The sequence below is a fragment of the Sapajus apella genome, unplaced genomic scaffold, assembly GCF_009761245.1.
Source record: "Sapajus apella isolate SASKATOON/1434 unplaced genomic scaffold, GSC_monkey_1.0 scaffold26, whole genome shotgun sequence".
Classification (NCBI taxonomy): Eukaryota; Metazoa; Chordata; class Mammalia; order Primates; family Cebidae; genus Sapajus; species Sapajus apella.
Window position 1 is genome coordinate 20,870,245 of NW_022436966.1, and position 22,308 is coordinate 20,892,552.

The following is a 22,308-nucleotide window of genomic DNA, read 5'->3' on the forward strand; positions in this document are numbered from 1 at the left end:
TAAATTTGTTTAAGTTCTTTATAGATGCTGGACATTAGACCTTTGTCAGATGATATTACGCAGTTTGTAAATATTTTATCCTATTCTGTAGATTGTTTGTTGATAGTTTCTTCTGCTGTGCAGAAGCTCTTAAGCTTAATTAGATCCCACTTGTCAATTTTTGCTTTTGGTGTCTTTGTCATGAAATCTATTGCCCTTTCCTATGTCCAGGATGGTATTGCCTAGGTTGTTTTCCACGTTTTTTATAGTTTCAGGTTTTACATTTAAGTCTTCAATTTATCTTGAGTTAATTTTTGTATAGGGTGTAAAGAAAGGGTCCAGTGTAAAGAAATGGTCCATTCTTCTGCATATGGCTAGCCAATTACCCTAGCAGCATTTACTGAATAGGGAGTCTTTTCCCCAATACTTTTTTTTGTCAGCTTTGTCAAAGATTAGATGGTTGTAGGTGTTTGACCTTATTTCTGGGCTCTCTATTCTGTTCCATTGGTCTATATGCCTATTTTTATATGAGTACCATGCTGTTTTGGTTACTGTAGCCTTGTAGTATAGTTTGAAGTCATATAATGTGATGCATCCAGCTTTCTTCTTTTTGCTTAGGATTTACTAGGATATTTAGACTCTTTTTTGGCTCCTTATGAATTTTTAAATAGTTTTAAAAATAGTTTTTAAACTAATATTTGTTTTTCAGTGATGAATTGATCTATGCTATTGAATAATCATAATTTCTGAATGTTGGGAAGCTCATTTTCCAGGTCATATGAAGTATAAACTAAGTCCCTACATTCAACAATTTCAAAGAACTCCTTAATAAATGAGGCTTGCACATAGATAACTAAAATACAAAGTATAAAATGTGGTCAAAACTACTACATATAAAATTGCTTGACTCATAAGAGGAGACTATTAAGATAATTATGACTTGGTGGTCAAAAACACTCTAAAAATAGGCCACAAACATTCTTTCTCTTTAGTGTGTTATGAATGAATAACTTAATATTTTAATTTTACATTCTAAGTTGTTTTGTCTTAAGTGCTATCAAACTAATAGAATTCAGAAAATTATGCTTCTCAGTGGCTTATATCGGTGCCTCTCAAAGTATAAGCTGCATTTAATCAACCGAAGATCCTGTTAAAATGCAGATTTTGCTTCAGTAAATCTGACATGGGATCTGAAACTCTGCATTTCTTTTTTTGTTTTGTTTTGTTTTGTTTTGTTTTGTTTTTGTTGCATTTTTAGACAAATGGGACCTAATCAAACTCCACAGCTTCTGCACGGCAAAAGAAACAGTCATTAGAGTGAATCGGCAACCAACAGATTGGGAAAAAATTTTTGCAATCTACCCATCTGACAAAGGACTGATATCCAGAATTTACAAAGAACTAAAACAGATTTACAAGAAAAAAACAAAAAAGCCCATTCAAAAGTGGGCAAAGGATATGAATAGATACTTTACAAAAGAAGACATACATGAGGCCAACAAACATATGAAAAAATGCTTATCACTGGTCATCAGAGAAACTCTGCATTTCTAATGAATTCTCAGTTGATGCTGGAAAAGCCTCTAGAGCATGAATTAAGCTTTCAGCGAAAAGACAGAGACAACATTAAGCAACGATAATTACACCCAATGAACTTTAAAAAATGGGCTACTGAAAAAGTTGATCAAACCTCATTTTATAATTTAAAAATTGACCCCTAAGAGCATGCTTTTGAATGAATTTTCACTAGAATTGCAATCAAGCAGCAGTTTCATTGTGCTGCTCAGAACACCCTGTGACGTAGGATGAGAACACAGTAAGATTACAAATCTTGCCTGACATAGTGCGTCTTTATATATTCATTATCTTGAAGTAATACTTACTAGATACCCCCAGGGTTCCCTTGCAGCACCAGGTATTATACAAAAGAGAATTTAACAGAATCACTAATCTCCCCTCTAAGCTCTGGCCAACTAGTTCCCACTCAAGATATGCAGTTGTAAAACCTAATAATATTTTATGAGCTTAAGGTCATTTTTGAACAACCTTGAGACTTTATTGAAGATTCAGAAAAATTTTCAAAGATGAATTCCTTGTAAAACTCCATTTTCAAGCTGATCTTTTACCAGATCCCAGCTAGTGAAGTCATTAAAGATTAAAACATTCAAAATTTGAAAGAGAAGGTTAAATTGCTCTTCTCAATATTAGAATAAATAAAGGCAAATGTGAATAAAGAATGATATTTTGTATGCCATTTATAATTGATATTATGCACCCTGATCAGAAACATTCAATGTAGCTATGGCTTAGGAAAATTAACTGTCCCTTCCACAACTGTCACTTTCACAAATCTACATTTTGACAGGAGTTACAAGTATGTATTTGGTCATTCTATAATATAAAATATGGTATAAAATTGTAAACAAATAAAATTTGACTTCTTATAGGAACAACTTACTCCACTAGGAATATCAGAAAGAAACCTCAGAAATTTTCTTATACATGTATCTCTAGATAAGGTTATAGATAAGCTAAAAAGTAATACCTAATAAGTTTTCATGAGAAAATCACTCTAGAGTGAAGGCATAATCTTTGCTAAACCATGCAGGTCCAAAAGAGCAGGAATAGTAAAGAACAGGGACAAGAGTAAGCCATTTGCTTTCAACTGGAGCAACCAGCACATGAATGGAGAAGAGGTAGCAGGAGATGCTGAACAGCAAATTTGGAGGTTAGTTAGAGAATGTTGCAAGCCTTATCTGTTCTGAAGTTGAGATTTGTCTTTTAACCAAAAAAGAATCACTAAGAATGCCTTTATGCTGAGTGTCTTCTAGAAAACTAATATGGATAGTACGTCATAGTGTAGAGGAGGAGCTAACCACAGAACACCTGGGAACCAGCTATCATTTGGAAGTTTATTGACCATAGAAAGAAAGATACTGAAAGTCTGAACCAATGCATTAGCAGTGAGAATACAGAGGAAGCAAAAAGCGTGCACCTCCGTATGGTTGGTGGGGAGATATATTTATATGACTCAATGATTAATGGGATCTGCCTGGCACTTCATGAAGTTTCAGTGAATAATAAAAACTTTGTAAATGGTGATATACTCCAAATATAACATAATGATGAAGATTATTAATGTGCATGTGAGTCATAAATGCTAATTACATGATGTAATTTTTAGTTTGTCTTGTCAGAAAGATATCTTTTCATTAGAGTTTTGGAAGGAATTTGTTGGGAGTGTGGCTTTGCCTTCCACATTTTTATGCGGAATTCTCTAAGATATGTCAACAAATTTTGTAGACTATATAGCAGAAAAACAATATTAGAATATGATATCAGAGTGGCCTATGACTTTGGATGCATTATCCTACTTCTACTTTAATTATAATATAAATATTAGTGTGATATTTATGTAAAGTTTACATTCTTTTTCATACCTGTAGATTGTACAAGTATCTGTTGCAATATGTTGTCTCAAATATGTAAGCTTTCAATCAGAAAAAAACCTGGATAAAAGAATAAGAATTTTCCAATACAACTAAATCCAACAATGAAAAGTAACATAACAGATATACCTCCATCATGCTGGTTTAATAGTGACATGCTAATATAGAAAAGTGATCATTTTAATATATGGATATTACCACTCCTGTGAAATGATTAAACCACCCTATGGCAGTGGACAGGGTGAGTAGAGATTTAGCAAGGTCTTGGAGGAGAGAATATATGCCAAGAATATGCTCTGATGCCTTCCGAAGCTTTGGTAAGGTTGCAAAGCTGATGAAGGCAATAGCCTGTTAGTTTGCACATATCCTCATGACCTATATCCAGTAAACAGTTTGTTGCTGTTTCTTCTTCTTTTGCTCTTCTTTTTCAATTTGCTGGAAATGTAGAGCAGATTCATAAGCTATTTTTGTTTTCTATAAGAAATCTGGAGTAGATTGGGGCCAGGATATCATCCCATTGTATCATTTGGATGTGTTACTGGTTTTCAAACTTCTCGTGTTGTTTATTGCTAAATGGCTTTTGAGTAGGTAATATCTCTGCTAAATTACAATCACAATAACAAATGATAAGGTCTCTTTTTAAAAGTGTTAAGGATAATCTCATTTAAGTCTAAAACCATGAACATTAGGAATTGTCGTAGGAATTTTAAAAACAAAAGAGAGTGATTGAAGGAGGAGTGAGAGAGAGTAAGGGAGGGAGATAAATTGTTGAAAAGAGGTGAATAGATAAAACATATTCCCCGAATTGGCTTCTTATCGTAGAATGTGGTTTAAACTTTTTTGCATGGATGTCTCTGTGTGGATCTGGCTGTGAGATTTTTAGCTTATTGCTACTTTATGAATGCAAAGCAACTTGGATTTATCTCACTTTCTTATACAACAGGGATACCGCCATTTCATTTTCCAGTCCCATATGCAAAATAACAGCTCTTCTTGTATGCCTCAGTAAATTTTGAATTTAAATTAGGTCATGAAGGTAAGTAGAGAGGGAAAAAAATGCTAACTTTAAAAAGGTTTATTACCTGAACTTTAAAATCACTTGAAGAAAACCACAAGATTCTCTAAAATTAAAGATAGGCACAGCCTCAAATTTGTGCTGTCCGCAATTAACCATGCAAGACAGATATGCAATTATATTAAAGCAGTTATTTTTCTAACTCTGATTTTTGTTATTATTCTAGTATTTAAATTCTAAGTGATTTTGTAAGGGAAGACATAGTGAATTCTGTGGCCCTATATTAGACGGTTTTAAATATTCATTGGGTTCATATTCATCTGTCTGAATTTAATAAAGTGAACTGTTGTAGTTCAATTTTGTCTACCCAACAAAGAGGAAGGGAATAGCAGTGTCTCTAAACTCTATCATTTTAATAGTGTAACCACTTAGCTGTTATCTTTCCCATCGTAAACAATAGGAGCAGGAATCTTAAGATATTGATAGCATTGATTGATCCCTAGCATCCTACTTCCTGAACTGTGATTGTGTGTGTGTGTGTCTGTGTGCGTGCTTGTGCGCACGCACGCAGACACACACACGCATGTTTTGCCTTGCTCTCTCTCCAATCCCTGCTTTTGCTCTATCTCAAATAAGAACTATGTAAGAATAATGTTGGCATAATTCACTTGAAAACCACTTACATAACACTCTATGACAGACACTTTTCTAAGTGTTTCTGAAAATATGAATTTATTTCATGTAGCATAATCCTTATGATGACTCTTTAAAGTAGGAATCATTGTAACTGCCATTTTACATATGACAAAACCGATAATATAAGAAATTAAGTCAAAGTATTAAGGTAGCAAGTGATTAGGGTTACAATTCAGGTACATCAGCTTTCAAGAAAGACAATTGCCATTCTCATTATGCTGTGTCACTTTTTAAATAAACTGATAAGTATAAATAGGGTCATGGATTATATTGTACATAGTTACCTGGTGGAAGAATTCTAAGTTACTGTTTAAATATGCAATTAGAAAAAAACTCTACTTGTTTATTAAATGTTATTTGATTTATTCCATGGATCTGCAGTCTTGTCCAAAAAAATCCAACCCAAACTTGTAACCATTATCAATTACTGATTAATTTGAACGACAGTAATAGTTAAATTTTTATTAAGCCTTTACTATCAGCTTTATATGGCTCTCTATTTTAATCTGAATTTCCCCATTAATATTTATAACAATCCAGTGAAATTTCAGCACTGAAAATCAGAAAGTGAAGTTCAGAGAAGTTATGTGACTCTAAATCCTGTGTGACTAAGTAGCTCAGCTATGACTAGAATTGGTCCAGAGGTCAAGATGTTAACTTCAGCACTTCTCATTTGTAATAACACTCAGAAAAATGAGTATAAGAGTTCATTTCTAACTTCAAATTTTATTCTGCATACCCAATATGAGATAATTGAGCACTGTTTCATTTGTTCCAAACTGGGATTGTAATCAAGTTTGACCTTTGTTTTCTTCTAGTCATTTTCTATGTCCCACAGTGTACTCACAATCAATGAAAATATTTTAAACATGAAAACGACAATCTAATGCCTAGAAACTAAACCAACCTACTTATATGTTTTATAGCAGAAATCTTCATTTTCTTTTTTCTCTTGGATCTGTGCCCCCAGGACATGACCTGACTTCCATGGACATGACAGGAAACAATTTGTCAATTTGTTAACCAGCCTCTTGTCTGCACAACTGCATATTCCTGAATCATTCTTCAAATACTGATGTAGGTCTACTACTCAGTCATTGCCTCTACCAGACCTTTTCCGTTCCTTTAGGCTTGCTCATCAGCACCCTTTTTGATGCCATCACAAAAGGATAGTCAACTTGGTGAATACTCAAAGATTTCTGAAAGCTGCCATTTATTTTTACTCCTTTAATTATAAGTTTTGGGAAACTTGGTGAACAAAATATGGCTTTCTCTATTTTTACCTCTTTTTGAATATGAAATATAAGGTAGCTTCCAAGGATACCAGCATATAGCAGGCGTTTGATAAAGATTTCCACAGGAATGGGAGTAACTCTGGAACAGGAGTTGGATAAGGTGTCCTTATCTCTACACTAATGTCATGTTTGGACATGGAGAAACCTCAGTCAATATGAATATTTTTAATTAATTGAATGATTTTTAAACTCTTATTTGCTATGTTATTATCACTTATTTATTTATTAGTACATTTTGTTCTTCGTATGAACCTAAATTAGAGAGTGTTCATATCATTAAAGGACTTTCAAATCATTAGCAAATATCTGTGCTGATGGATTTTTGTTGTTGCTGTTGTTTGTTTTTTAACATTAGAAATATTAAAAAGTAATTAATGTAGTTAAGGTTTTTGGTTTGTTCAGTTTTTTGATACAATGACAACCAACTAATAAGTAGAACATTTTTTCTAAATTAACAAAACATATTATGCAATTGAACGTTTTACTTTTATTTACAGGAAATATGTTACTGCTAAATTAAAATATTTGTGTAAAAGCAAAATATTACATTACTTTGCAATTTCCTAATGAAATTACTTAATCTCTGAAGAGTATTTTGAAGATAACGACCTGGTGACTGAGTTGACAAGAACTGGAAGATACTATCCAAATGAAAACAAAAGTTAGGAGTTCTGGATAAGGAGGAAAAAAATCTATGTTCTTAGTTCTACCAATAATTAGCATTGTTTTATTCATGTCATTTTACTTTTATCCACCTAAATCAATCTCTCTTTCTTTCTGTTTTCCCCCACCCCTCTCTTTAACAGGGAGAAGTCAGTTACACAAAATCTCTTAAAAATGTATTCAGTTCTATCAATGGTACCTATGGAGGTACTTAAGAAATATATTTGTGTTAGGTCTGGAAGAAAAACTAGGCAATACCATTCAAAACATATGCATGGGCAAGAATTTCATGACTAAAACACCAAAAGCAATGTCAATAAAAGCCAAAATAGACAAATGGGTTCTAATTAAACTAAAGAGCTTCTGCGCAGCAAAAGAAACTATCATTAGAGTGAACCAGCAACCAACAGAATGGGAAAATAATTTTGCAATCTACCCATCTGACGAAGGTCTAATATCCAGAATCTACAAATAACAAACAAATTTACAAGAAAAAACAAACAACCCCATCAAAAAGTGAGTGAAGAATATGAACAGACACTTTTCAAAAGAAGAAATTTATGCAGCCAACAAACATATGAAAATAGGCTCATCATCACTGGTCATTAGAGAAATGCAAATCAAAACCACATTGAGATACCATCTCTCACCAGTTAGAATGGTGATCATTAAAAAATCTGGAGACAACAGGTGCTGGAGAGGATGTGGAGAAATAGGAAGGCTTTTATACTGTTAGTTGAGTGTAAATTAGTTCAACCATTGTGGATGACAGTGTGGCGATTCCTCAAGGATCTAGAAATAGAAATACCATTTGATCCAGTATTCCCATTACTGAGATAATCATTCTATTATAGAGACACATGCACACATATGTTTATTGTGGCACTGTTCACAATAGCAAAGACTTGGAACCAACCCAAATACCCATCAATGATAAACTGGATAAAGAAAATATGGCACCTATACACCATCGAAACTATGCAGCCATAAAAAAGGATGAGTTCATGTCCTTTGCAGGGACATGGATGAAGCTGGAAACCATCATTCTCAGCAAACTGACGCAAGAACAGAAAACCAAACACTGCATGTTCTTACTCATAAGTCATTGCTGAACAATGAGAATACATGGACAAGGGGAAGGTAACATCACATACTGGGGCCTGTCAGGGGGTGGGGGGCTAGGTGAGGGATAGCAGGGGATGGGGGGATTGGGGAGGGATAGCATTAGGAGAAATACATAATGTAGATGATGGGGTGTGGGTGCAGCAAACCACCATAGCACGTGTAACAAACCTGCAAGTTCTGCACATGTACCCCAGAAGTTAAAGTATAATAAAAAAATAAAATAAAGAACCATCTGTGTAACAAACCTGCAAGTTTTGCATATGTACCCCAGAAGTTAAAGTATAATAAAAAAATAAAATAAAATAAAGAACTACCTAAAAAAACAATAATTTAGATTTTGCATGTAGGTATGTGTGTATGTATGTATGTATGTTTGTAAAATTATGTTATTTCAATCCCTGTTAAAATTGAGTCCTTATTATCTGTTCATACAAATGATTAACTTAGTCACGGTGTAAGCTTGTGGTATTTGTCTAGAGATTCTGGCCTATCAAGAGACTTAAGCTGGTGGTTTGAACAAATGACTTGATTTCACAGAATCTCACAGTTCTCTTGCCTACAAATTGGGGAGATTAATATTTACCTACCTGCAAAGTATTACATGGATTAGTTAACAGAGGAAGAGCACAGAATTTGGAACTCCACATTTTTTATTTTTTCTTCTTGATCCTTGTCGTGAATTCTTTATTTCTATTTTGAAAATCCATAATTTCTTGTTTGCCAAGGCTGCTTATTGCACAACTTTTTATTTATTGCTTTGATAATTCCGCTTAGATAGTGAACAGCCAGCATTCTCAGGTTCCTGCTGTTTTATTGCTTTATGAAAGGAAGTTTATTAACTGCTTTAATAATCACTCTGAATACCTCTGAATCTTTTTAAGTTGATTCCTTTAAATAACACCCCAAATAAAGTATTTTAAAAATTGAATTTGCCTTTAGCATAATTCTGAACACATACTAAATGCTGTGAAAATCTAGTAGCTACAGTGAAGTCAACAAATAAAGCAATCATGTATGTTTACAATATCATAATCAGATGATATTCTGTTGCTAACAAACACCCAAGGTTTAATGTCACCATAGCTAACAGATAAAAAAAATATCGTGTTCCAGAGCAAATGTCTGTGGTCACACAGAACTTCATTCCAAATTGAGTATATCCCTTTTTATTTGCATAGCCTTGGGTAAAGGTCTTTGCTTTTCTAGGCAAGTTCCCTTGTGTACAATAAGTAGATCCTAATAATATTCTACATACAGATGTTGTAAACATTAAATCTAGTATTACAAGAACCAAGAATAATGCTTAATGCATAGGCAATGCTCAATAATTTTTGACAGCTATTATTATTATTGTACTTGAATTCCTGAGAAAAATATGTTAAGGTAAGACAAAAAATTTGCAGCTGAAAATAGTGCTACTGTATTTCATGGCATCAAGCAACATCATAGGGAAGTTAACTTTAGAAATTATCTGGGTCTTGTGTACAATGATTTTAGCATCTAATCTGGTAGTGAAAGATAGCACCTGCAGCAGAATGCATGACACTTACCAATCTAGACCTCCATCTAAGGATGTTGGTTTCAATGTTACAGAATATAGTTTTCTCTGCTTAAAATAATTTAAATTTCTATCTTAAAGTTTAATTTGTTTTTACTTTTTTTTTTTTTTTTTAAAGATACTAGATCTCATTGTGTTGCCCAGGCTGAAGTGCAGTAGCTACTTACAGATGGAATTATACACACTACAGCCTGGAACTCCTGGGCTCAAGAAATCCCTCCACCTTGGTCTCCCAAGCAGGTGAGTCTGCAGGCATGCAACACCACAACCAGCTTCAGAACATAGTTTTCTGTATATTAGTTCCCTAGCATGTTGTTTTTAACCCATGAATATATTCTGGCTTGCCAGAAATTAAGCACAGAAAATAGGTGGCAGTATAAACCATAACTTGCCAAGTTTTTTTTTTTTTTTTAATTTTCTGGTGCCAGAAACAATATGTTTTTATATAGTTAATATATATTAATATATATTGTTATTAAATGTAAACATGGCCACTTTCAATTTAATTGCATGCAGATACATATGTCTTATCTGATATTTTGTAATGTGTCTTAAACAGTATGTGAAATAAAGATAAGTTCAAAATGGTACCTAAATATTTTTGACAGACTGAACATATTTGAGATTTTTGCAACTATCATAGATGATATTAGTTATTCAGTAATGAAAAGTATTTTATACTCTTCTGTGCTCTGCTGTGCTAATGTGTGCCATAGCACACTGAAATACACTGCTTCATATGTAAATCCAAAATCCAGAAAAGCCCATAAACCAAAATTTGTACATAATTACGCAGCAAATTCATTTGATAGCAAAACTTGAAATGAAAGATGTACGGTTCTTCACAGTCTTTATTTCTCTTTAGAGTTTAGTGAACTCTTCATATGTTTCACTACAGCTGTATTAGAAAGTTTGATTATACAGTGCTATGTCAACACTATTGAGTATATTATATAAGATCTATGCACCATATTTCCTGCTAATATGAAGAATTCTGCGTACTTGTAACATATCTTCCTCTAAATATTTTGGATAAATCATTTGTATCTCTACTAATAGTCATTCTATCATAACTAAACTTTAGAGGATAAATTGAGAGAAATAACTAGTGTCATTAAAATGAGAAAAATGTCAACTGCTAAATTCTTTGCTTACTGGTCTGTCCCATGTTTCATGTCTCCAAAAGGTATCTGTTATAAACAACAGGAGATTAAATTCTACTTGTGTATCTATTAAAATGTCCATTTGTCATTCTCATTTTTCTCACATGTCAAAATTAAATCTAAAGTGTATTCCTCACTCAAAAAATGTAAAGCTGCATTCTATGACTTCCCAATAATTTGTCTTGCTCTTGCTTTGCTTGGGCACATAAATATTCAATGTGCCAAAGAAAGTGATAGATCAAAGTATGAATGATGTGTATAGACACCATACTTGTCATAAGTATCTATCATCATCTTCCTAGGAGTAAAACAATATATATTCATTCCATCAAGAATTTATTTCCAAATATGTTCTTTGCAATGGAGGCTGTTGTTGTTAAAGCAGTTATGTTTAAACTCTCTAGTACCGAGCATTCTTTGACCTTTATTATTATACTTTGAGTCATCTTTAAGCTATATTTAATGATCTGAGCTATATTTAATGCATTCCCAGAACTGGTATAAATCTCTGCAGCTGCACATGGAGTAGGCTACTTTATATGAATTTCATTGAATGAATTAGAAGCCATGGATGAAAGACAAAAGCAAATATGTGTTCAACAATAGAAAATTCATTAAATAAATAAATTATGGTAAATCCATATAACAATCTCCAATCATTAAGAATTATAATATAAAAAGCAATCAATTTAAAGATGAAAATTATCAGAGACATCTAAAAATAATATTTAAATCAATGTGAAAGCATAACAACTTTAAAGCTTATATAAAATGTATATAATATGGTTTATTTTTTCCCTGAAAGAAAGGCCATGGAATCATTTAACTCTGATATATTTGTGGTAATGATTCTAATGAAACTGGGTTACTAATAATTTAAATTTTAATTTATTTGCCTTTCTTTATGTTATACGTTTAAAAATAATGTACATATATTTATGTGAATATACCATCCAAGGCAATAAATGAAACATTTTCCCCAACAAGAAGCCCTACATGTGAAACTCATCATTGCATTCTTCTCTTTCCTACTAGACTTTTCCATTTGTCAAGAACTATGAAGGGTCAGAGATTTTACTCTGCCTGCAAGCTTAATTCACCTGTCATAGTATTGTGGATGGTGGTAGAAGACACAGCATTCCTAGGACAGAGGCAAAGGTCTATAATACTTATGCCAGAGTAGAGAACATAAATTTCATATTTCCATTCCTCAACCTGTTGACCTATTCCTTAAGTCCCATGAAGATGGTGTGGATACTGGAGATAAATTTCATATACATAGGATTTCCATTTCAGGTGGGTAACTCCAGGTTAGGAAGCCACACTATTTTGAGGGGACTGTAAGGAGATCCTCCCAGTCTTTGCCCCAGAGGAAGACATCTTTATCATTCTTGATAGCAAGCAGAATATTCCTCTACCCCAGAGGGAGATACTCTGTCATTCAAGGCTGATGGCTATATAGACATCTTTGAAAAAATATTTCAGAACAAAAGTTGTCCATACTTATTTTCAGAAGATGTGCAGAAACAAGTCAGATTCATAGATTGTCTCCCGACTCCACTGACCTAAAATTTTGTTAATTATTTTACTACTTTTTCTACTCTTGAAACTTAATTGATGTATCTCTAAATAATACATAATTTCCAATTCATTTGAAATCCAAATTAATGAAACATTCACTAATGAGTTTTAGTACAATATTCAAATTTCACATTAAATTTGGGATCATCCATATCAATAAATATAGCTAAAGTTTATTTCTTTTAATTGCCTTATCATATTCTGTTGTGTGAATGCGTTATAATGTACTCATCCATTGTGAGGCAGGAGAATAGGGTCTGGAGGCAGGGAACCTAAGTCCAATTTGTGCTGACTTCCTAGAACTGGATCAAAAGGAAAACCTCACTTTTCCACACCCAAGTAACAAAGGATCAGAGGCTGCTCTTCATACAACCCCCACCTTTCACTGCCTCATAGATGAAAAATGTCAAGTTGCTCTGATTGGCCATGGGCCAACGTGGGCCACGCCTTCATTTATGTAAGCTGCTAATTCATTCCAGCCTCTGGTTTAGCTTGGGCCAAGCAGGCTGTTTCTTCATCTGCATAAGGCCAGCAGACTCACTCTGACCTCTGGTTGGCCAAGTGCCACTCACTTTGGCCTCTAATTGGCTACAAGCCAAATCCTTCATTCACATGGGAGGATAATCAATAGGAAACCTCTAAAAGGTACTTACATACCAGAAAACCTTGCAACCAGGGCTCTTGAGCCCTTTGCTCTGCTGCTTGCATCCTGTGGAATGTATTCTTGCCTCAATAAACCTCTGCTTTTACTGTTTCACTATTTTGTTGCTTTGTTTGTGTGTTTTGTTCAATTCCGTGTTCAACATGCCAGGAACCTGGACAACTCAAACTCAAGAAGTTATATATGGTAACAATCACATTTACTCTTTTGCTTAATTTTCAGTTTTGGTTTGTGTGAAAACGCTGCCATAATGAGTCTTTTACATGTCTCCTAGTCCATGTATTCAAGTTTGTCTAGAGTATTTAGGATAGAAGTAGGATTGTTAGGTCAATTTTAAGCATGCAATGAACATTACTAAATACTGCAGTGGCCTTTCTCAATTGGTTGAATTTTTAAAACATTTTTAATTTCTATTAATACTCATTTTCTGACATGGGGTCTTAGCATTCTTCCCAACATTTTATATTTCTGCTTGTTTATTTTGCCCATTTTCCTATGGTTTTCTTCTACATAATTTATCACAATTCTTTATGTTTTCTTAGTACTAAGGAATGGTCAATAATATGTGTTGCAACTGTTGTTCCCAGTTCATGGACAGCATTTTCATTTATTTCATTTGGTGTTTTTTCATGACTATAAATTCTTTATTTTAAATAAATCGAATTTATCATTGATCAATATTATACTTTATGTTTTATCACCAATGTCTCATTAAGAATCCTGTTATGATACATATATGATTTCCAAAACTGACCTCTTAATTAAATTCTACATATCCATGACAATATCTATGTATCAATAGCTGTCTGTCTATCTACCTGTCTGTATAGATAACCAATTACCCAAGTCTTTTCTTTCCTGGGGGATATGAACTATCAAGTCTTTCAAATTCAACTTTCCATACAGATGTGGGTTTTTATTGAGCTCCCTTTTGTTACAAATAGATCTATTTGTCTATTTCTTTGCTAATAACAAAATTAATAACCATAATTTATAATAATCATTGCAAATCTTCCTATCTGGTCTTGATTCTTCAGCAGTGTCTTAGCTCTTCTGTTTGTTTCTCTTCTATACAAATTTTAGAATCATCTTGCCAAGTCTCCTTACCTAACTACCCGAAAACATATTGAGATTCATATTTAAATGGCATTAAATAGGTTAATTTAGAAGGAAAGAAATGTTTAGATGATTAAGACTTTAATTCTTAAACACTATATATAAACAAATATATATTATCAATATAGATTTTCCATGAATATTTTAATAGAAATTATGATAGTCTATAAGATCTTGTACATATTTAGATTTATTCATAGTTACTTTGCATTTTTAATGTAATTAAAATAGTCTCTTTGAACTTTATTTTCTAAATGTTTATTATTGATATATAGAAATGTAATTGAGCTTTGTACATTGCTTTTGTACCCATAAAACTCTGATTTTAGTTGTGGTAAACAGTTTACTTTGAATTTTCTACATACATACCATATCATCTGTGGATAGTAACAGATTTTTTTTTTCCTTTTCTGTTTTTTTTTTTTTGTTTTTTTTTTTATAGCCTTGTTTCTTATTCTTGCCTTATTGGTTGGACCCATTTGGATATTCTGTATAGTGTGAAACAGACATACTGTTAGTGGACTTCATCATCTGTTTTCTCTTTTTAAAAGAAATACTTTCACCATTCAAACGAATTATTCGGCTTTTAGCAGTTCTTAGTAAATATCCTTTAGGTAGTATAGAAATTTATTCCTTCTTTATCAGTTGCTAATAGGGTTTTTTTGTTTGCTTATTTTTATTTTTAATCAAGAATGTAAGCTCCAGAAGGTAGGAATATTTAATTTTCTATTTTGCTTATTGGTATTTTTTCAGCACTTGAAAGTTTAACTAGCATATAGTAAGTGATCACAAAATATAAAACTGGATGTTGAATGTTGAACATTCAACTGGATGTTGGATTTTCTTCCTGCTTTTGGCAATGACATAATTCTCCACATTAATCTACCTTATATACTGAATTTCATTAATATATTTTCTAATATTTAATCAGCCTTACATTCCTAAATTTTCCTCCAGGGGAACAGATGATCAGAGGTATGGCAAATACTGCTGTGACTATAAAAATTATTTGCAAAAGTCTATTCTTATTATCAAAGGGGATGTGCCATCAAACTGAAACTATCATTTTGGCATTACAGCGATATATTTTCTTTTTTTCCCCTCTGTCTTCAGAGCTGGAAGGTGAGAAAGTATGCTACCATATGCAAAATAAAAACATATGAAAAACTGCTCATCATCACTGCTCATTAGAGAAGTGCAAATCAAAACTACATTGAGATACCATCTCATGCCAGTTAGAATGGCAATCATTAAAATATCTGGAGACAACAGATGCTGGACAGGATGTTGAGAAATAGCAACACTTTTACACTGTTGGTGGGAGTGTAAATTAGTTCAACCATTGTGGAAGACAGTGTGGTGATTCCTCAAGGATCTAGAAATAGAAATTCCATTTGACTCAGCAATCCCATTATTGGGTATATATCCAAAGGATTATAACTCATTCTATTATAAAGATTTATAATATGTATGTTCACGTATGTTCATTACATCACTGTCTACAATAGCACACGTATGTTCATTGCAGCACTGTTTACAATAGCAAAGACTGGAACCAACCCAAATGCCCATTGATGATAGACTGGACAGGGAAAATATGGCACATATACACCATGGAATACTATTCAGCCATAAAAAACGATGAGATCATGTCCTTTGTAGGGACATGGATGAACCATCATTCTCAGCAAACTGACACAAGAACAGAAAATCAAACACCACATGTTCTCACTCATAGGTGGGTGTTGAACAATAGGAACACATGGAAACAGGGAGGGGAGCATCACACACTGGGGTCTGTTGGGGGTGACTAGGGGAGGAACAGCAGGGGGTAGGGAGTTGGGGAGGGATAACATGGGGAGAAATGCCAGATATAGGTGATGAGGATGGAGGCAGCAAACCACATTTCCATGTGTGTACCTATGCAACAATCCTGCATGTTCTTCACATGTACCCCAGAACCTAAAGTACAATAAAATATACGTATTAAAAAAAATATGTGTTCAGGGTTCTCTAAGATTTAGATTCTGAACCAATGAGTGAAAAGATGGGCTTATAGGTAAAGCTCAGAATGACAAATTAGTTAGTGTGCCAGAACTCAGATGTGACATAAATCACCTACACTGTCTCTGTGAGAAAGCCAAAGTTTAAGATTAGCTTAATAGGACCTATGGATTAAATCACCTTTAAGTTCTAGCATTGCTGGTCCTATGAATAAAGTATCAGGAAAAATGAGAGACATAAATTACTTCTTTTCTACTAATAATTTTGGCTGTATGCTTTTTCCATTTCAAACTTAAGATTGTAAATGATCTGGCTATTGAGGGCTTCTAAAGAAATAGTCTTCTAATATTATGTTACATGGTGTTTCCCGTGTCTTATCACTTCATAGAACATGTACTGAGTTATTTTCTTGCTGAATATTTCCCTGCCTAGTTATATTCTTGCATATATAAAGAGAAACCAGACTTCATCCTTTGCAAATCCTAAAGATGAAGGATGTGTCAGAAGGAAGTAATTCTTTAACTGTAGGCTTACATGGCAAAATATCCATAAGCTGCATATATATAAATATACATATATCCACATAAACATAAATAAACTTCCTAACCTCTTTCCCACTTTGATGACCAGGAAAGTGTTTCTATACTTGATATTGATAAATTTCATCAGCTTTGCAGAAAATAAAATCTAGGATATTATGATTGCTTTCAGACCCCTTTTTACTGTAATAATAGTTGCAATGGATAACAAATCTGAACTTTTGTGGAGGAGGTAAGAGTTATTAGTAAAGCAATTATTTGGACTACCTTGATGGTGATTTCATTTACATGAAACACTAATGTTTAAGTTTATTTCCATCTAATATATTTAGTTCCTGTTTTAGTAACTTCTGTGATATCCTTTGCTGATTCATTGCAGGTTCATTAGAGATTCCTACAAGCAGCATGTGCTTGTTCCATATCAGCAGTGGTTAATTATAGAAGGAAGAATAAAACCAGACTACATATGGTATCTTTTTTTTCCCAAATACCATCTAAAACTAACCTGTGGCACATGTGAATAATCATTTTATAATTTATTTGGCTCTGATTAAAATCTGTTATATAGTTATTAATTTTTATAGCTATCATATTCTTTGAAAAAAAATGTTGAGAGAAATTATAAATTTGGATGATGCCAGCCATGGACAAAATCTCAAACCGGGTGCCATTACACTTTCAGCCATTCACCATTTATATCATGCTTGATGTACTTTTTATGCTCTAACCCCAAAGTTTTCCTTGCTGTCCTCTGTCTGGACCCAGGTCTTCTGCTCACTCATTTACCCAGAAGACTTGTCTATGTCCTTCTTTCATGCTTATATATGATTGTACTCGGTATAGTTTTGCGGAGGTATTTGCATTCGGTAAATGCCTATGGCATATATGTCCACTGTTTCCTTTTTTTTCACCAAAATATCGTCTTAGCAAAACCTATTTCAAGGCACATGGAGCTTTCTGTACACCGCTAAGGAGCTAGAAAGATAATATTAAGAAACAGATAACATGCTGTAAAAGCACTTCAAGCTGAATTGAAATGACAAGGACATTCCTGAGACTTTTTTTGTTTGAAAGAAGGGATTACTGATGATGTCAGACTTTTACAATATTTCATTGTCAGTTTCATTTCTAATGATACCAGGTGCAACCTGCAAAACTTCTTTCGCATTAGTAATCCGATATTTCTCCCTGAACATTCTTCTCAAAGATGATGATACAGAATATGTAATTGGCACGGTAGTATTAATTAGGGAAGAGGGGATAAGTGCTGATTATTTTTTGTTTAATATTTGAGATCTTCTCTCCTGAAACTCCTTGCTTAAGATTCTGTAAAGACTTCCAAAGATATTTGCTGTGTTCTAGAAAATAGGTTAACACTTCTGTGCATATTGAAGTTGCTGGGGAGTTGCTGCCATTAGTGCCTCATAAGAGGTCTCTTGAGATTGCATTTACACTCTGTAGGAGTGCTGTAATGAACTACTCATGCCTATCATGGTTGCAAAAGGGAGACCAGATTATTAATATATCAAATGGCTAGTGGATTTGCTGGACTACATACTGATCATCAGATGGGATCAGAGTTTGGTGATCTGTTTGGGCACATGACCTTTGGTCATTATTGCTAACATATTACAAACAAACAAACAAAAATATCCATTGCCTTTGAAATAAATTATTTCCCTTATTTATACTTTTTTAATTTAAAAAGTTTGTCCTGGCCACAAAATTGAATGAGTGTTTTCAATTGTATAATTGTGGAAGAGCTCCTATAGATAAGCAAACAGAAAGAGTGCATGAGAATCACAATTGTTTTGTATTTGTTTAAATTAATCTGGAAAAAGCATAAAGTGAAAAAGATCATCAAACATTACATTGTTATAGCTCTGTATATCAGCGTAGCTCTTTATACTTTCAAAGCACTTATCTACTAGATGCTTTACAATTTTGATCTCCATAATGACCCCCTGAGATATTGAAGGGGAATATTACTATTCCTATTTTGTACAGCACAAAAACACGATGCACAGCAAATCAGTGATTAAACATGGAAAAGAATTTAGGTCTCTACTCTTTAAAAAAAATATTTCTGTGACCCTACTTTAACTTTCTACACCATGTAACAAGAGGGAGGGACAACTAATGATTATTGAGAGGTGCTTACATATAAACACTATGCTGGTAGCTTTATAAGAATTATCTCCTTTAATTCTCATACTAACCCTCTGAGGTTGCTGACACTTATTTCTATTTTATGTGTTTTATGAATAAGAACATTAAGATTGAGAATAGTTAATGACCTTGGCCGATGAAAACAACTAGTACATGGCGAAGCTAGCCTGCAACGTTAGGGATGGTTAATGCCAAAGACTTCTACTTTTCAGGAATATTATATAAGCTTCCCAAATGTATTGGTCCATATTCAACAAACATTTCATTTTTTTCTAACCTGCTACTTGTTTGTGACCTGTTTTCTGGCTTCTCTTTGCAGTATCTCTCTGCTATTATTGATATGCTGGTATTGACTGCCAAAATAGGAGTTATCATTTGTTAGTAGCTGAGGTGGTGCTTTGCCTGTGAATTTCATCCTATTCAAACCCAGTGAGGTGCTAAATTTAAATTTTTAAATAGGTCATCTAGGATATAACAAAAAAAGAGTGGATCTTATGTAATTAGCATCGTAGAATTTCAGTTTCACTTACTGTAGAATTGCTATGGTTTGAACATTTGACCCCTCCAAATCTCATGTTAAAATGTGATTTCCATGGTTGGAGATGAGGCCTAATGGGAGATACTTGGGTCATGGGGGTGGATCCCTCATAAATGGCTAGGTGCTGTCCTTGTCTTAGTAATAATGATTGAGTTCTTCTTGCTCTATTAGATCTCTGAGAAGCTGGTTAAGGGTCTGGAACTTCCAGCTGGGTGCAGTGGCTCACACCTGTCATTCCAGCACTTTGGGAGGCAGAGGCAGGTGGATCACATGAGGTCAGCAGTTCGAGACCAGACTGGCCAACACGTTGAAACTCCGTTTCTACTAAAAATCAGCCTGACCTAGTGGCACACTACTGTAGTCCCAGCTACTCTGGAGGCTAATGCAGGGGAATCGCTTGAACCTGGGAGGTGGAGGTTGCAGTGAGTTGAGAATGCACCATTGCACTCCACCCTGGGGGACAGAGACCCTGTCAAGATTCTGGTACTTCCCTAACAACTCTTTTCCTTTTTCTCTCCCTGTGAACTTTGTACACACCAGCTCCTCTTTGCTCTCTGTGAGGAGTGGAAGCAGCCTGAGGCCCTCACCAGAAGCAAATGCTGGTGCCAGGCTTCTCATACAGACTGCAGAACCACAAGCCAAATAAGCCTCTCCTTACAAATTACTCAGCTTTGAGTGTTCCTTTATAGCAACACAAATGGACTAAGACATGAAATATGTCTGTAACCTTAGAATTAAGCAAGAAAGTACATTTAAAGTGTTATACAACATGCCAGGCATAGAGTAGATTTTTCTTCTTTTTCATTTTATTTTCCACCTGCCATTTAAGGATTTAGAGTAATGTGTCCAAAAATAGGAAACTGAAGGCACTAAATAGGTAAACTTGTCTTTTTCAATAAGCTGTTGGCTTCATTTAGTGTTTGGTATTTGGGTTTTATTTTTCTTTGCTGTTCTCAAAATAAAAATAAAAATAAAGCTTTACCATATTCTGTATTACATAACATCATGGTACAAATTCTCTTAGCAATAAGCAATCTGTCCGATAAATTTGGTTTTGGGATTTTTCCAAAAGCACTTTTTAGAAAATGCCATAAGGCTAGTGTTCTTTTAACAAAAACAGACATTTTTTTTTTTTTTACATTTTTAGTCAATATTTAGTGTTGTCTTGCTTGGAGGCTCTTCCTAAAATATACTAATCTTATATTTGATTTACATATCTATAAATCAATCTTTGAATCTCATTTCATTTTGGTTTTATACATGAGCTTTATGGAATGATACTTGGGAGTAGAAATCACGGAAAGCTTCTGAAGGCCAGTCTTTGCCCCTTCTTGAGTGAAAGGGTGTTTGAGGGTTGCCCTATATTTTAGGAATATGGCTTTGTTTTAACATGGTCACAAATTTTACAGATTTGAATACCTTCAGATACCTTCTGAAGCCTACCTTGCTTACATGCCTGGTTGAAGTTGTACCATTTTTCATATATCTTTTTGCATCAATTTAACCCAACTGATTCCTCTTTCTAAATATAAGTTTAGTAATATGTGCCTCACATTGTAACCCTTAATTCTAATTATTCCGTGAAGGTTATCTGCTTTCTCAAACTAGATTTATATCTCTTGAGTGTTCTGTAAACCCTGGGGATTAGCTTAGCATCAGAACTATTATAAGGTTCCTGTGAAGTATTTGTTTGATGGTTAATTAAGTTGAAGCCATTTGGAAAAAGACTATGCAAAGGGGAATTTTCTTCTCCAGTATATGCCATTTAACCCCAGCTTGACCAGGAATAAAAAATGATCTTTTGTGCCAATTATTATCAATTAATGGTATACTTCTATGTTGAAAGTATTTAGACTGTATCAGGCCTCAGCAATAATGCCATAATTGACTAGTAATCCCTTCCATAAGCAGAAGATGTCAGGGTGGGGTGATAGGTAGCATTCTTTTGCACATTATTACCAGTTAGACTTCTGAATTTATTTATATTTTTCAGGTTTTGTTATGCAGAAGAGTTAAAAATATTACTTGCAGAAATGATATAAGAAAAAAGCAAACATAAGAAAATTATTTTTAGGCAAATCATCAATGGTTAAATGTGAGTAATTGCTTTTATTAAGTATCTTTTACAGCCATATCTGATTCAAATAACAGTAAAATAAGAAGTCATATGTGTAGTGTTTAAATACTGATATCAGTTCTTCCCTTTTATCCATGAGAATAATGTCATGCCTTTTGAGATGTCATTAAGAAGGAAACAACTTTTCTACCTGTTTCATAATCTCTTCTCCACCAAGCCCCAATGCTAATGAAATATTGAGACATTTCACACTTTCATGAATTAAAAATACCTGGGTCATTAATTAATGGGAGCTTGCTTATGTCATGCAACCTGGCATCATCTCACTATGGCAAAGGGGGTCATTTGCACACACATACCTTCCACTATCTATTATTGACTGATCTACATCCATTGCGAATTCTTTCTTGTTTTACTTAGCATGGCTTAAGACACCCTAAATAATTATAGAAATCTTTTTACCCACAATTGTTTTCATATATACAAAAATTAGTGTTCTGGTTATCAATTTTTTTATTAGTGATATGTCCTATTTTTCTTTATTTTATATTTCACCTCTCTGTCCTCATTATTTGTGTTTATATTTAACAACAAATATGGAGCCATAACCACAAATATAGAGCCTACTATACACCACGTACTGTGATGGATAGTCTATGTTCTCATCAATGAGAACATAC

The 22,308-nt window shown here is 33.7% G+C and overlaps 1 pseudogene; it reads right to left on the reverse strand.

Annotated features, from left to right (window-relative positions):
- Window positions 1-22,022, reverse strand: part of LOC116560389 — a 76,311-nt pseudogene extending 54,289 nt beyond the window's left edge.
- Between the last annotated feature and the right edge of the window lie 286 nt (window positions 22,023-22,308).